This window comes from Electrona antarctica (genome assembly GCF_951216825.1).
Source record: "Electrona antarctica genome assembly, chromosome: 14".
NCBI lineage: Eukaryota > Metazoa > Chordata > Actinopteri > Myctophiformes > Myctophidae > Electrona > Electrona antarctica.
In genome coordinates, this window is record NC_136795.1 from 40,897,233 (window position 1) to 40,910,172 (window position 12,940).

Below are 12,940 nucleotides of genomic sequence, written 5' to 3' on the forward strand. Positions count from 1 at the left end.
AAGGACTGACATGTATCTATCAGACGCTGTCATGGCGTTCCTCCACTGGTGCCTGCCCTGCACAACAACATGATTTGATTCGTCAATGCATACATACAACCCCTATTCTGAAATAGAATAACGTTGTTGTTGTTGTGGTGTTCTAGGTGAACAAATATATCACAAATAAACATATTGTCGTTGTCGGGTGACACCTTGGAAGGTAGGCTTTTTTCCTAAACTCAACCCGCGGCCCGTGGGCCGCATGCGGCCCCTGCTTAATGTATCTGCGGCCCGTCATATGGTCATACCAATACAAATATAATTAGTTATTTTCATTGTTTCGAACAAGATTGTAGGTATTGTATTTGTAGTTTGTTCCAAGAGAAAGTGATATGGCCTGATGTCAGTTGGGTATTAACCACATACTTATTGATTCACCTGTGATAACCTGTTCAGTATATGTTCTCTTCACATTTTGTGAATGAATCTTCATTTTGTAACTTCATCATTAATTCATCACAATGTTTTTGTTCATTGAGGTTTGGCCTTATTGATTAGAAATATGGCTTTTTACTCTGCGTTTCCTTAGTGTTCAGTGTGTAGTCTGTACATTTGTAAACCGTTTCAAAATAATACTGACATTTTTTTACTTGAGGTCCTTGGACTTTTGGAATTTTGCTGAGTGGCACCTGAGCCATCTTTTTTTTCTTTTTTTTTTTGCGGCTTTCGCCTTTATTTTATATCTTTTTTATGGAGGGACAGACAGTAGGCTGACAGGAAATGGGGAGAGAGTTGGGGGGGAAAGACATGCAGAAAAAGGCCGTCGGGATCGGGAGTCGAACCCGCGGCACACTGCCAGACTGGATTACCAGCCAAGGTGCCTGGACCACTGAGCCATGGCCCAGGCCTCCCTGAGCCATCTCAAAGGACAGTTCCGCACAACCTGTTTTCTTACCATAATATGACGATGATCCATTGATCACTGGAAAATTAGCACAGAAAAAATAAGCATATTACCCGCACGGCCAGTCTATCACTAGTTCTCTTATTCAATCTCGCAATTCTTTCTTTTTTTTGTTTACATCTGTCGTATATGATGTGAAAACTATGGAATGCTGTGGCTGTAACTGTTTTGGTTCAACCTGAGCTAATGTTAGGCCACGCCTACCTTTTCCTGCGCCATATAGCGCCCTGTTTTACTTATTTTTTATTTTTTGTTTGTTTAACCCATTTTGGGCGGGAACCCCTTTTGGTGTTTTAAACATGGTGGCACTCGGTGGCGCGCTATGAGCTTGTAGATCTGCTATTTTTGAAAAATCGTGAAAATATTTATTTCAGAAAACTAGAGGATTTAGAAGATTTTTTTTAATTTTGAGGTCAGGCCTAAATGGTACAATATCCACATTATTAACATAATTTAGTATACAACAGTATAGGGTGGAATTCTCTAATTTGAGTAGCCCTGTCCTAAACCAATACAGGAATTGGAACAAACAGCCTTTGTTCCAGCAGGATCCAAATACATTATGCTCTTGTTTTTGTCACATCACTGACAACCTGTACGACGTATTCTGGGCAGGTGATTCTTGCGATTGGGTAATTAAAGAACAAAAAATAAATAACAACATTGTAGGCAACATATTTCTAAAATTGAAGCTCGCGGCACATCTCACTGCTACGTTTTGAGTGACATACTGCTAGGGAAAGTAATTAGAAAAGAACATTTTACATGAAGAATATTGGGAGGCGCCGCTGGCGCATGCCACATAGCAAGTCGTGGGGTTGTATTCCCACGCCTGGCCGATTCCTGCACCTTTGCTGTGTGTGGCACCCTGTGTGTGTGGCTCCCTGTTTCTGTGTGCGTGTGGCACCCTGTGTGTGGCTCCCTGTTTCTGTGTGCGTGTGGCACCCTGTGTGTGTGGCACCCTGTTTCTGTGTGCGTGTGGCACCCTGTGCGTGTGGCACCCTGTGTGTGTGGCTCCCTGTGTGTGTGGCTCCCTGTTTCTGTGTGCATGTGGCACCCTGTGTGTGTGGCACCCTGTGTGTGTGTGGCTCCCTGTTTCTGTGTGCGTGTGGCACCCTGTGTGTGTGGCTCCCTGTTTCTGTGTGCGTGTGGCACCCTGTGCGTGTGGCACCCTGTGTGTGTGGCACCCTGTGTGTGTGGCTCCCTGTTTCTGTGTGCGTGTGGCACCCTGTGTGTGTGGCTCCCTGTTTCTGTGTGCGTGTGGCACCCTGTGTGTGTGGCTCCCTGTTTCTGTGTGCGTGTGGCACCCTGTGCGTGTGTGGCACCCTGTGTGTGTGTGTGTGGCACCCTGTGTGTGTGGCACCCTGTGTGTGTGTGTGTGTGGCACCCTGTGTGTGTGTGTGTGTGTGGCACCCTGTGTGCGTGTGGCACCCTGTGTGCGTGTGGCACCCTGTGTGTGTGTGTGTGGCACCCTGTGTGTGTGTGGCACCCTGTGTGTGTGTGTGTGGCACCCTGTGTGTGTGTGGCACCCTGTGTGTGTGGTAGCCTGGCTAATAAGCCAGACTAATATCACACAACACTGTCGCGGTATATCAGTCTGGGCTGGCTCCACTTGGATTTCATTTCCCGGGGAACATTTTCTCTTTGACGCAATTGGTCAGAGCTACTGTCAGTCAAAAGTCTCAAGCATTGAACGTCACTGTACCAAAGCCCGCCTATATTGCATACCGTGTCCCGATTGGTCCGACCTGTTCTCTGCTGTAGGAAAGAGGCGTGCTACTGAGCCTCGCCAGACCGTAATCCGCTGGTAGGCAACTTTTTTTTGCCAACGGCTGATTCGGTCTGGTTTATTAACCAGGCTATGTGTGTGGCACCCTGTGTGTGTGTGGCACCCTGTGTGTGTGGCACCCTGTTTCTGTGTGCGTGTGGCACCCTGTGTGCGTGTGGCACCCTGTGTGTGTGGCACCCTGTTTCTGTGTGCGTGTGGCACCCTGTGTGTGTGGCACCCTGTTTCTGTGTGCGTGTGGCACCCTGTGTGCGTGTGGCACCCTGTGTGTGTGGCACCCTGTTTCTGTGTGCGTGTGGCACCCTGTGTGTGTGGCACCCTGTTTCTGTGTGCGTGTGGCACCCTGTGTGTGTGGCACCCTGTTTCTGTGTGCGTGTGGCACCCTGTGTGCGTGTGGCACCCTGTGTGTGTGGCACCCTGTTTCTGTGTGCGTGTGGCACCCTGTGTGTGTGGCACCCTGTTCGTGTGGCACCCTGTGCGTGTGGCACCCTGTTCGTGTGGCACCCTGTGCGTGTGGCACCCTGTTCGTGTGGCACCCTGTGTGTGTGGCACCCTGTGCGTGTGGCACCCTGTTTCTGTGTGCGTGTGGCACCCTGTGTGTGTGGCACCCTGTGCGTGTGGCACCCTGTTTCTGTGTGCGTGTGGCACCCTGTGTGTGTGGCACCCTGTGTGTGTGGCACCCTGTGTGTGTGTGGCACCCTGTGTGTGTGGCACCCTGTTTCTGTGTGCGTGTGGCACCCTGTGCGTGTGGCTCCCTGTTTCTGTGTGCGTGTGGCACCCTGTGTGTGTGGCTCCCTGTTTCTGTGTGCGTGTGGCACCCTGTGCGTGTGGCACCCTGTGCATGTGGCACCCTGTTTCTGTGTGCGTGTGGCACCCTGTGCGTGTGGCACCCTGTGCGTGTGGCACCCTGTGCGTGTGGCACCCTGTTTCTGTGTGCGTGTGGCACCCTGTGTGTGTGGCACCCTGTGTGTGTGGCTCCCTGTTTCTGTGTGCGTGTGGCACCCTGTGTGTGTGGCACCCTGTTTCTGTGTGCGTGTGGCACCCTGTGTGTGTGGCACCCTGTGCGTGTGGCACCCTGTGCGTGTGGCACCCTGTGTGTGTGGCACCCTGTGCGTGTGGCACCCTGTGTGTGTGTGGCACCCTGTGCGTGTGGCACCCTGTTTCTGTGTGCGTGTGGCACCCTGTGTGTGTGGCACCCTGTTTCTGTGTGCGTGTGGCACCCTGTGTGTGTGTGGCACCCTGTGCGTGTGTGGCACCCTGTGCGTGTGGCACCCTGTTTCTGTGTGCGTGTGGCACCCTGTGCGTGTGGCACCCTGTGCGTGTGGCACCCTGTGTGTGTGTGTGGCACCCTGTTTCTGTGTGCGTGTGGCACCCTGTTTCTGTGTGCGTGTGGCACCCTGTTTCTGTGTGCGTGTGGCACCCTGTTTCTGTGTGCGTGTGGCACCCTGTTTCTGTGTGCGTGTGGCACCCTGTGCGTGTGGCACCCTGTGCGTGTGGCACAGGGTGTGTGTGTGGCACCCTGTTTCTGTGTGCGTGTGGCACCCTGTGCGTGTGGCACCCTGTTTCTGTGTGCGTGTGGCACCCTGTGCGTGTGGCACCCTGTGTGTGTGGCACCCTGTTTCTGTGTGCGTGTGGCACCCTGTGCGTGTGGCTCCCTGTTTCTGTGTGCGTGTGGCACCCTGTGTGTGTGGCTCCCTGTTTCTGTGTGCGTGTGGCACCCTGTGCGTGTGGCACCCTGTGTGTGTGGCACCCTGTGTGTGTGGCACCCTGTTTCTGTGTGCGTGTGGCACCCTGTGCGTGTGGCTCCCTGTTTCTGTGTGCGTGTGGCACCCTGTGCGTGTGGCACCCTGTTTCTGTGTGCGTGTGGCACCCTGTGCATGTGGCACCCTGTTTCTGTGTGCGTGTGGCACCCTGTGCGTGTGGCACCCTGTTTCTGTGTGCGTGTGGCACCCTGTTTCTGTGTGCGTGTGGCACCCTGTGCGTGTGGCACCCTGTGCGTGTGGCACCCTGTGCGTGTGGCACCCTGTGTGTGTGTGGCTCCCTGTTTCTGTGTGCGTGTGGCACCCTGCGCGTGTGGCACCCTGTGCGTGTGGCTCCCTGTTTCTGTGTGCGTGTGGCACCCTGTGCGTGTGGCACCCTGTGCGTGTGGCTCCCTGTTTCTGTGTGCGTGTGGCACCCTGTGTGTGTGGCTCCCTGTTTCTGTGTGCGTGTGGCACCCTGTGCGTGTGGCACCCTGTGTGTGTGGCTCCCTGTTTCTGTGTGCGTGTGGCACCCTGTGCGTGTGGCACCCTGTGTGTGTGGCTCCCTGTTTCTGTGTGCGTGTGGCACCCTGTGCGTGTGGCACCCTGTGCGTGTGGCTCCCTGTTTCTGTGTGCGTGTGGCACCCTGTGCGTGTGGCACCCTGTTTCTCTCTCTTCGTTTCATGTGTCTCTCTACTATTATCTATCAATAAAGGTAGATAATAGTAAAATATCTTTAAAAAAATCAGACCTGTCTGAAGTGATTGGTGCAATAGCGCCCCCTGTTGGTACCCTAAACATGCATACAGACAGACCTAGTGAGGGACATAGTAGTCACATAGGTAGGGACAGACATTGCTGTCACCACTCAAAAAGAGAGAGCGGACGTAGAATACGCACATCGACAGGCTGGGTGCTGGGCTTATTGAAAATTCAGAATTTTCAATAAAGAACGTCTTTCTTATACCTGTGGTGTGCAGGCTCCATCCAATAACCACTCAAAAAGAGGAAATATTGGCCTACAATGTTTCTGCCCGAGTCAACCACAATATTTCAAAATGCAACTTCAAAAGGATCCGAGTCTCTTTTCTATGTTCACCACGTATTACATAAAGTGTTCTAATAAGTGCATACATTGCACTGGGATAGTATATGTAGCTTTGTAAACCTTCCTCATGCCTAGAAGGTCTAACTGAGGCCATTAATCATGCAGGGAATCTCTAGCAGCTGGCTGACTGGCAAATATTAGTTTTACTTTGTGTGCTACGGGGGGGGGGTAACAATAGACAAGTTACCAGGCTAATGCTACCATGATAATGCGTAGGAATTGTTTGTTCCTCCTATGAGGTTTCCCAATTATTATGTTCACCCTTCTCCAAATTAAATTAATTAGAATGCACTGTATTTACATAACCCTCCTCAACAAATAGGTTTAGCTAGACCTATTATAATGCCTCTGTGAAAATGAATTACTCTGGCTACAGTTTCCATTATTATCCCATTAAAACCGTGAAAGATGATACAGGTATAGTAGGCCTAGTAGCAAATAGGTTAAAAATAGCAGATTGTTATTGTGCGTGCTGTGATCTGCTATTTTTGAAAAATCTTAAATTCATGCAAAAATGAGTATAGAATATAGGTTACATTTTTTTTTAAGCAAACATTTTTAACAAAAATCTTTGCTTTCGGGGGTCCCTGTCACAAAGTATTTTGAGATGGAGGTCTGCGGCTAAATGCATATCATTTTGGGAGTGCTTGACATGAAAATGTCTGAATCGACCTCAGGTCTTAATGGGTTAGGCCTTGCCAGTGGAATTGTGTTGCTAGGAAACAGTTTTGGGTCCAAGTTTAATTCCAACAGGATATAAAGTTGGACCTGTTTTAGAATGTTTAGTGTGAAGGCGTCTAAAGTTGGGCTGTTTCCAGGGAATGAGGGGAAACCTAACTTCTCATTTAATTTCTCTCATTGTAGATGCAAATGTTTAATTCAATATTATGCTCTTTGATCACGCCAACAAAAACACATACACGGCATACAAAACACAACAACAAACATTTGAACCACAGCACAACGTCACGGATGCAAATAAATGTATAGTATTACATGAAACGGGTGCATTCACTCACTAATGTAGTGTGTCCTCAAGAAGCACCCTAAATGTCTCTATGTAGACCAATCCAACCCGCTTCAGAGAGTCACAAAGTTTGTTCAATTCCATTTGTGTGCAGCATAGTAAATGAAGCGGGGGGCCCCTGGCCCCCCATAGCACGCGCACGCGAAATAAGAGCCCTTGTCAGGTCATCAATGTTTGTGTTTACACAAACACTCAAAATTGTCCATTCATTGTCAATGGCATTTTAATGTCTGTGTAGGACAAGGTTTGTGCACACACACCAAAGGCTGGACCATCTAGCCTCCTATGTCCAGGCAGCTAGATGGCAGATCTACAAGCCCACAATGTTTTGCAACATGGTGACCTTTTAGATCAGCTACTGTATAATAGCTGATGATGTACAGGATAGGGTTAATTTAAGTTGTTAAACATAATGTTAATACATTTAGCTGGGGACCCCCCTGGAACCCCTAGAGGACCCCTGGGGGTCCCCTTGAGAACCACAGTGGCGACGTATACCGTGAGCTTGTTGATCTGCTATTTTTTTTTGCAGAATGTTTGTCCCAGAATAGGGACGCTGTTATAGGGTCCATCTGGTTAAATGATTGACATAATGAAGCGTGTCGTTAACAAATTAAACAAACGCTAAATTAGCAGAATGCTAATTTAAAACGGAAAAAACAATGCTGTATCTGTATAGCTGTGCGTCTGGTCACAGTACCGTTCCTCTTGATTAACCCATTGAGACCTGAAGCCCATTCTTTAAAACAGTTTTATGAAAACGAAAACGTATATAAATCGGTGGTGCTATAACGTTTTCACGTCAAGGACCCCCAAAATCGAAAAAATTTAATTTCCCCCCGACGAAACTCACAATACTTTGTTCCAGGGAGCCCCCTCTTTCGAGGGATGACTTCCGCACACCCGGTTCAGTTTTATAGCAGGTGCGTATAGGTCCTGGCAGTACAGCAAACGTTATGAGGAAGGAGGAGAGACCCGCACACTGCCACTTGCTGGTTCAAGAACTTTATTTTAAAGAGTCATATAGCAACGTTTGGGCCTTTCGGCCTTCTTCAGGCATAGGCATTTTGGGAGCCCCCAAAAGCAAAGATTTGAATTAAAAATGTTCGCTTTAAAAAAAAATTACACATTCAAAGATTTTCACAATTTTTTTTTCAAAAAATGGCAGATATACAAGCTCGCAGCGCGGCACGATGTGACGCGCTATGAGCTTGTATATCTGCTATTGTTGAATGACCAACATAATGAAATGACATGCTTTCCCGGTCGTAACGCGTTAAGCAGGTATAGCCTGCTTTGCGCGGATATGACTGGCTGGCTTATCCTGACATTATGCCGTTGAATATGTTATGGATTTACGCAGAGCATGTGGTTTATAGCTGCAGCTCATCTCCGAACAGAAACTGTCTCCATGGGAAAAGTGCCAATTATAATATTAACCCATTTAGACCTGAGGACGCATCCGTGTCACCTTATAGCTTTTAACCACTTTAACTGTTATTTTAAACTTTAGCTGTTGGGAAAAATAGACGATCTACAAGCTCATAGCGCGGCACCCATTCTGGACGGGAACCCTTTTTTGGTGTTTTAACTAAGCATTATTTAGCTATTGAAAAATAGCAGATCTACAAGCTCATAGCGCGCCACCGAGTGGCGCGCTACGAGCTTGTAGGTCTGCTATTTTTGAAAAATTGTGAAAACATTTATTTCAGAAAACTGGAGGATTTAGAAGATTTTTTTTAAATTTCGAGGTCATTTTCACGAAAAAAAAAAATCGTGAAAATGTGGCACAAATCTTTGATTATATATATATATTCTTTCAGAAGCCTTTTTATTTTATTTCGACGTCAGGCCTAAATGGATTAAAGCTGTCTATAGCGGCTGACCTTTTTGCATTTGCTCTGCGTTGCCATTACACTCAATCAAGAAAGGTCAGGCCGCTGAACGTGGCTCTCATGCACAACCATCTGTTTTCTCTCTCCATGTTGCACATTTGTTACCCGTTGACCTCTCTCTCACCGGACACGGCCGGCCGCGCACCGCACACCGCACACCCACCACCGCACACTGAATTATGCACGCGGATGTGTGTCCGTTAAGTCGTTAACTAGTATACTGTGTGTCTCGGTGAGTCGGCGTTCGATTTGATAATTGTTTTCGCTACCGTTTTCTTTTTTTCCAATTTAATGTGTGTTCTAGGGATGTTTTAATAGGCTACAGTTAAACGTACCGTATGTGAGGTAAAATCCTTTTAATGATTTGAGATCCATTAAAACCTGAGAAAGCATCTGTGCCATTTAGCTGTACAGTGTAGCAACATGTTTTTCAGAAAACTACTACTACTACTCAAATAGCAGATCTACAAGCTCACAACGCTGCACAAACATACATTAATATACATCATATTTTTGACATTTTTGGAAATATATTGAAAGTGTTCCAACGTTATTTTTATTTATTTTTATTTTTATTTACTTTTTATTGAATTTAAACAAACCGGTACATGGGACCATAAAACAAACAACCAAACAAACAATATATATATATACAAATACATCTTCTCTTCTGGGGCTCCCTGGCACAAAACATTTGCAGATGGCACGAATAGAACTTTGTTTGAGAACTAGTGATTTAGAAGGCCTTGTGGTTAGTGTGTCCGCCCTGAAACCGGGAGGTCGGGGTTCGATCCCCGGCCGGGTCATACCAAAGACTGTAAAAATTGGACCCAATGCCTCCCTGCTTGGCACTCTGCATCAAAGGGTTGGATTGGGGCGGTCAGATCAACTAATCGGATGATTCCCGAGCGCGGCACGGCTGCGGCTCACCACTCCAAGAGATGGGTCAAATGCAGAGAACAAATTTCACTGCGGTAACGTGTCTGACAAATAGTAGGACTTTGACTTTTTGTAGAATCAGCCTCAGGTCTTAAACCCTACAGCATGTACTTACAGTAGTTGACCACTAGTTGGCTCTAGTCTGTACTAATAATGTAGGTCCACTCCTTTTTTTCCTCTACACGAAATATCTTTTCCGGACATATAGACGCTGTACAAGCTCACACAACGCATCACCAAATGTTCACCACATCAAAGATAGAGGCTATGCTCGTCACCTCATCATACCCGGAAGTCATGCAGGAACGCCTACTGAATGGCAAAGTGTGTGTGTGTGTGTGTGTGTGTGTGTGTGGTGTGTGTGTGTGTGTGAAAAATATGTTATTATTATTTTTTTATATTTTAACACATCTTGTATGGAGGTCCATGCCACAAAATATTTTCAGATGGGGGATCCAAGGCCAAATACATATTAATGTGTTGGTCTTTGTCATGTAAGTGTTTGAGAACCACTGTTCAAGAATGCAGTATAGCTTTACATAATATGTCAGTGGTTGACAAGGGAGCCCCTTGGTGGGGAAACTCTGAATTTCTCCCTGTGTACCAGAAGGCTATAAATGCACCATTTCAATGTGACATAACTTCACTTGAATTATTCAATTTACTTGTTAATAATATCCATCACTGATATTGACCATGACATTGACAGTTCAGTTTAATGTCAAATCTGATATTTGGAAATTGACGAGATGTTTTCTAAATTATATAAGCAACACAATAAAAAAAATCTTTTATCTTTTAATCATTTTAATTGGGTGTGCGGGGGCAGTAAGTGACCCGGATATTGGAGAGATGGGTACTGGCCCAAAAAGTTTGAGAAATGCTACAATTACGACTATAAATGCAAGACACTGAGAATGTGCCTTTAGCCGTTTTGCGCAGAAGATCTTTCCCTACCCTTTATGCAATTTCATTTATTTCACTAATTAGCACACATTTATTTTTGGAATGAAACTTGCGTGGATTGCAGGCTCTCTGTAGCAGAGTAGCCACACGCCCAGAAGCCATTATAACTCATCATCTCCCCAGGCCAATTGGGATTCCCCTTTTGATGAGTGGTATGGGTTTGGGTTCGCATGCGAGAAAACCTGGTTCAAATCCAAGTGCTTATGCGTGTTTTTATTTAACGCCATTTATAGTGTTTACCTTTTCGGCACGCTCCAAACTTGTCTTTCTTCTTCATGGGATTGTTGTTGGTCATGTGTAGTCCTGTAAGCTAAACAAACATACAGATCAAGCAAATGCTAAGAAGACACATAAGCATGGATTGCTTAATGGATGCTTACAGATGGATCTATAGCCAAAATTGATCTACAGTAAAAATGTGTTCTGTTACTCCCTCTTATCCATTGATACTATGCACATTTAAATGTCACAGAAGTACATCTTTCTAGAGTATATACTTGTTGCCCTGGAATAGAGTGTCTGCGAAATGCCTACATAAATGTAAATGGTTGTACATTGACTTATTTTAAATGGGGTTTTTTTTGGCTTTCGCCTTAATTTTATTTCTATTTTTTTATAGAGGGACAGACAGTAGGCTGACAGGAAATGGGGAGAGAGATGGGGGGGGATGACATGCAGTAAAGGTCGTCGGGATCGGGAGTCGAACCCACGGCACACTGCCAGACTGGATTACCAGCCAAGGTGCCTGGACCACTGAGCCATGGCCCTACATTGACTTATTATCATTTATCACTTCAATGCCCCGTGGCTTCTGAGCAAGCATCAGTCCGTATCATATCTCCATATTTCAACTTGTTACGTTTTTATTTAGCAAAATTAGCAGATCTACAATCTCACAACGCGTTGTGATATCATGTGCCGTGATCTGCTAATGTTGCTATTTTTGAAGACTTTTAGAGATACAGTATCCGCACAAGTAGGTTATTGAGGGTTTAGGAGTTTAGAAAATATACATTAACCCATTTTGGGCGTGAACCCCTTTTGGTGTTAGCATTATGTTATGCTTTAGCTATTGAAAAATAGCAGATCTACAAGCTCATAGCGCGCCACCAAGTGGCGCGCTATGAACTTGTAGGTCTGCTATTTTTGAAAAATCAAAGAACGACGGACACAGAAACATAGCTTTTTCAGAAAACTGTCAGGATGTAGAAGACATTTTTAGAATCTGATCTCAGGTCAGAATGGGTTCACAGTAACACCAACGCTCCGAACCGGAGCGTTGGTGTTACTGTGAACCTGGTTCGGTCTCTATCCTTTTATTACTCCATATGGGTTAGCCAAAGAGAGAGCGTGACCTCAAACTCTCATGATTCAGAGGAAATGTATGTCTACTGGAACCAGTTCAGGAGCCACATCAGCCCTATAATGTAATCTAACCGGCTCATTGGATTGGTCACTGATATGATGTTGGCAGGCATTTGTGCAGTGATGGAAAAATAGAATCTGCTCCTGGTGGGGGTGTATCTGAGGGCAACCATTACTGTATGTGGCACAGTCAGCTCCAGTGGTGGAAAGTAACTAAGTACAAAGTACATTTACTTAACCCCCCTGACGTCGAAATTTAAAAAAAATGTCTTCTAAATCCTCCAGTTTTCTGAAATAAATATTTTCACGATTTTTCAAAAATAGCAGACCTACAAGCTCGTAGCGCGCCACTCGGTGGCGCGCTATGAGCTTGTAGATCTGCTATTTTTCAATAGCTAAATTATAACATAATGTTTAAAACACCAAAAGGGGTTCCTGCCCAAAATGGGTTAAGTACTGTACTTATGTAGAATTTGTACTTTACTTGAGAATTTCTATTTCGTTTATTTTAAAATGTTAGTTAGGCCTACTAGTTACTAGTTATGATTTTGATCATTCTTTTTCTTCTATCATTTTTATCCCACGATTTCGCAACCCATTTTCCTTCACCCAGTGTCAATTATCTAATGTAATCCTGGGCACTACACTTCCTCCGCCACCCTGGAGGGGGGAAGCGGACTGACCTCATGCTTCCTTCTATGCATGAGGAGTCCAAGCTGCTTCTTTTCACCTGACGACGGGGGGGAGTTTCCCCGGCCGGACATGAAAGGAACACGTTATTCCGACCAGTTCCAATTTTCATCATTCTTATGAAACACTTCAAACGCACATGAATCACTTCAGCCCTATACATTTCGGCTATTTGAAAATAGCCAATCTACAAGCTCACAATGTGTACATTATTACAGTATTGATACTTTTAAGTAAAGAAATGGAGTACTTTTTCCAACCACTGGTATTAGACGCCAAAGTGTATCTGAGGGCATGTGGCAGAGTCAGCTCCCCATCATGTACACACAGTATCCAGTGTATCTGTTGATGTAGTGCCCCCCATAGATGGGTAGATGTATTGCATTAACTTCAGGCCTCTTGTGAGTGGATATGTATATTATATAATATTAATAGATTGATTACAGTATACCTGTGTCGCATTTGCAAACTATATAATT

The 12,940-nt window shown here is 45.7% G+C and overlaps 1 long non-coding RNA gene across 1 annotated transcript in view; it reads left to right on the forward strand.

Moving 5' to 3' along the window:
• LOC306936825 overlaps positions 1-9,751 on the forward strand; it is a 51,547-nt gene extending 41,796 nt beyond the window's left edge. Inside the window, exon 3 of the long non-coding RNA XR_013791544.1 lies at positions 9,649-9,751. This is a non-coding gene — a long non-coding RNA (uncharacterized lncRNA). The remainder of the gene's footprint in view (positions 1-9,648) is intronic.
• Positions 9,752-12,940: the final 3,189 nt, after the last annotated feature.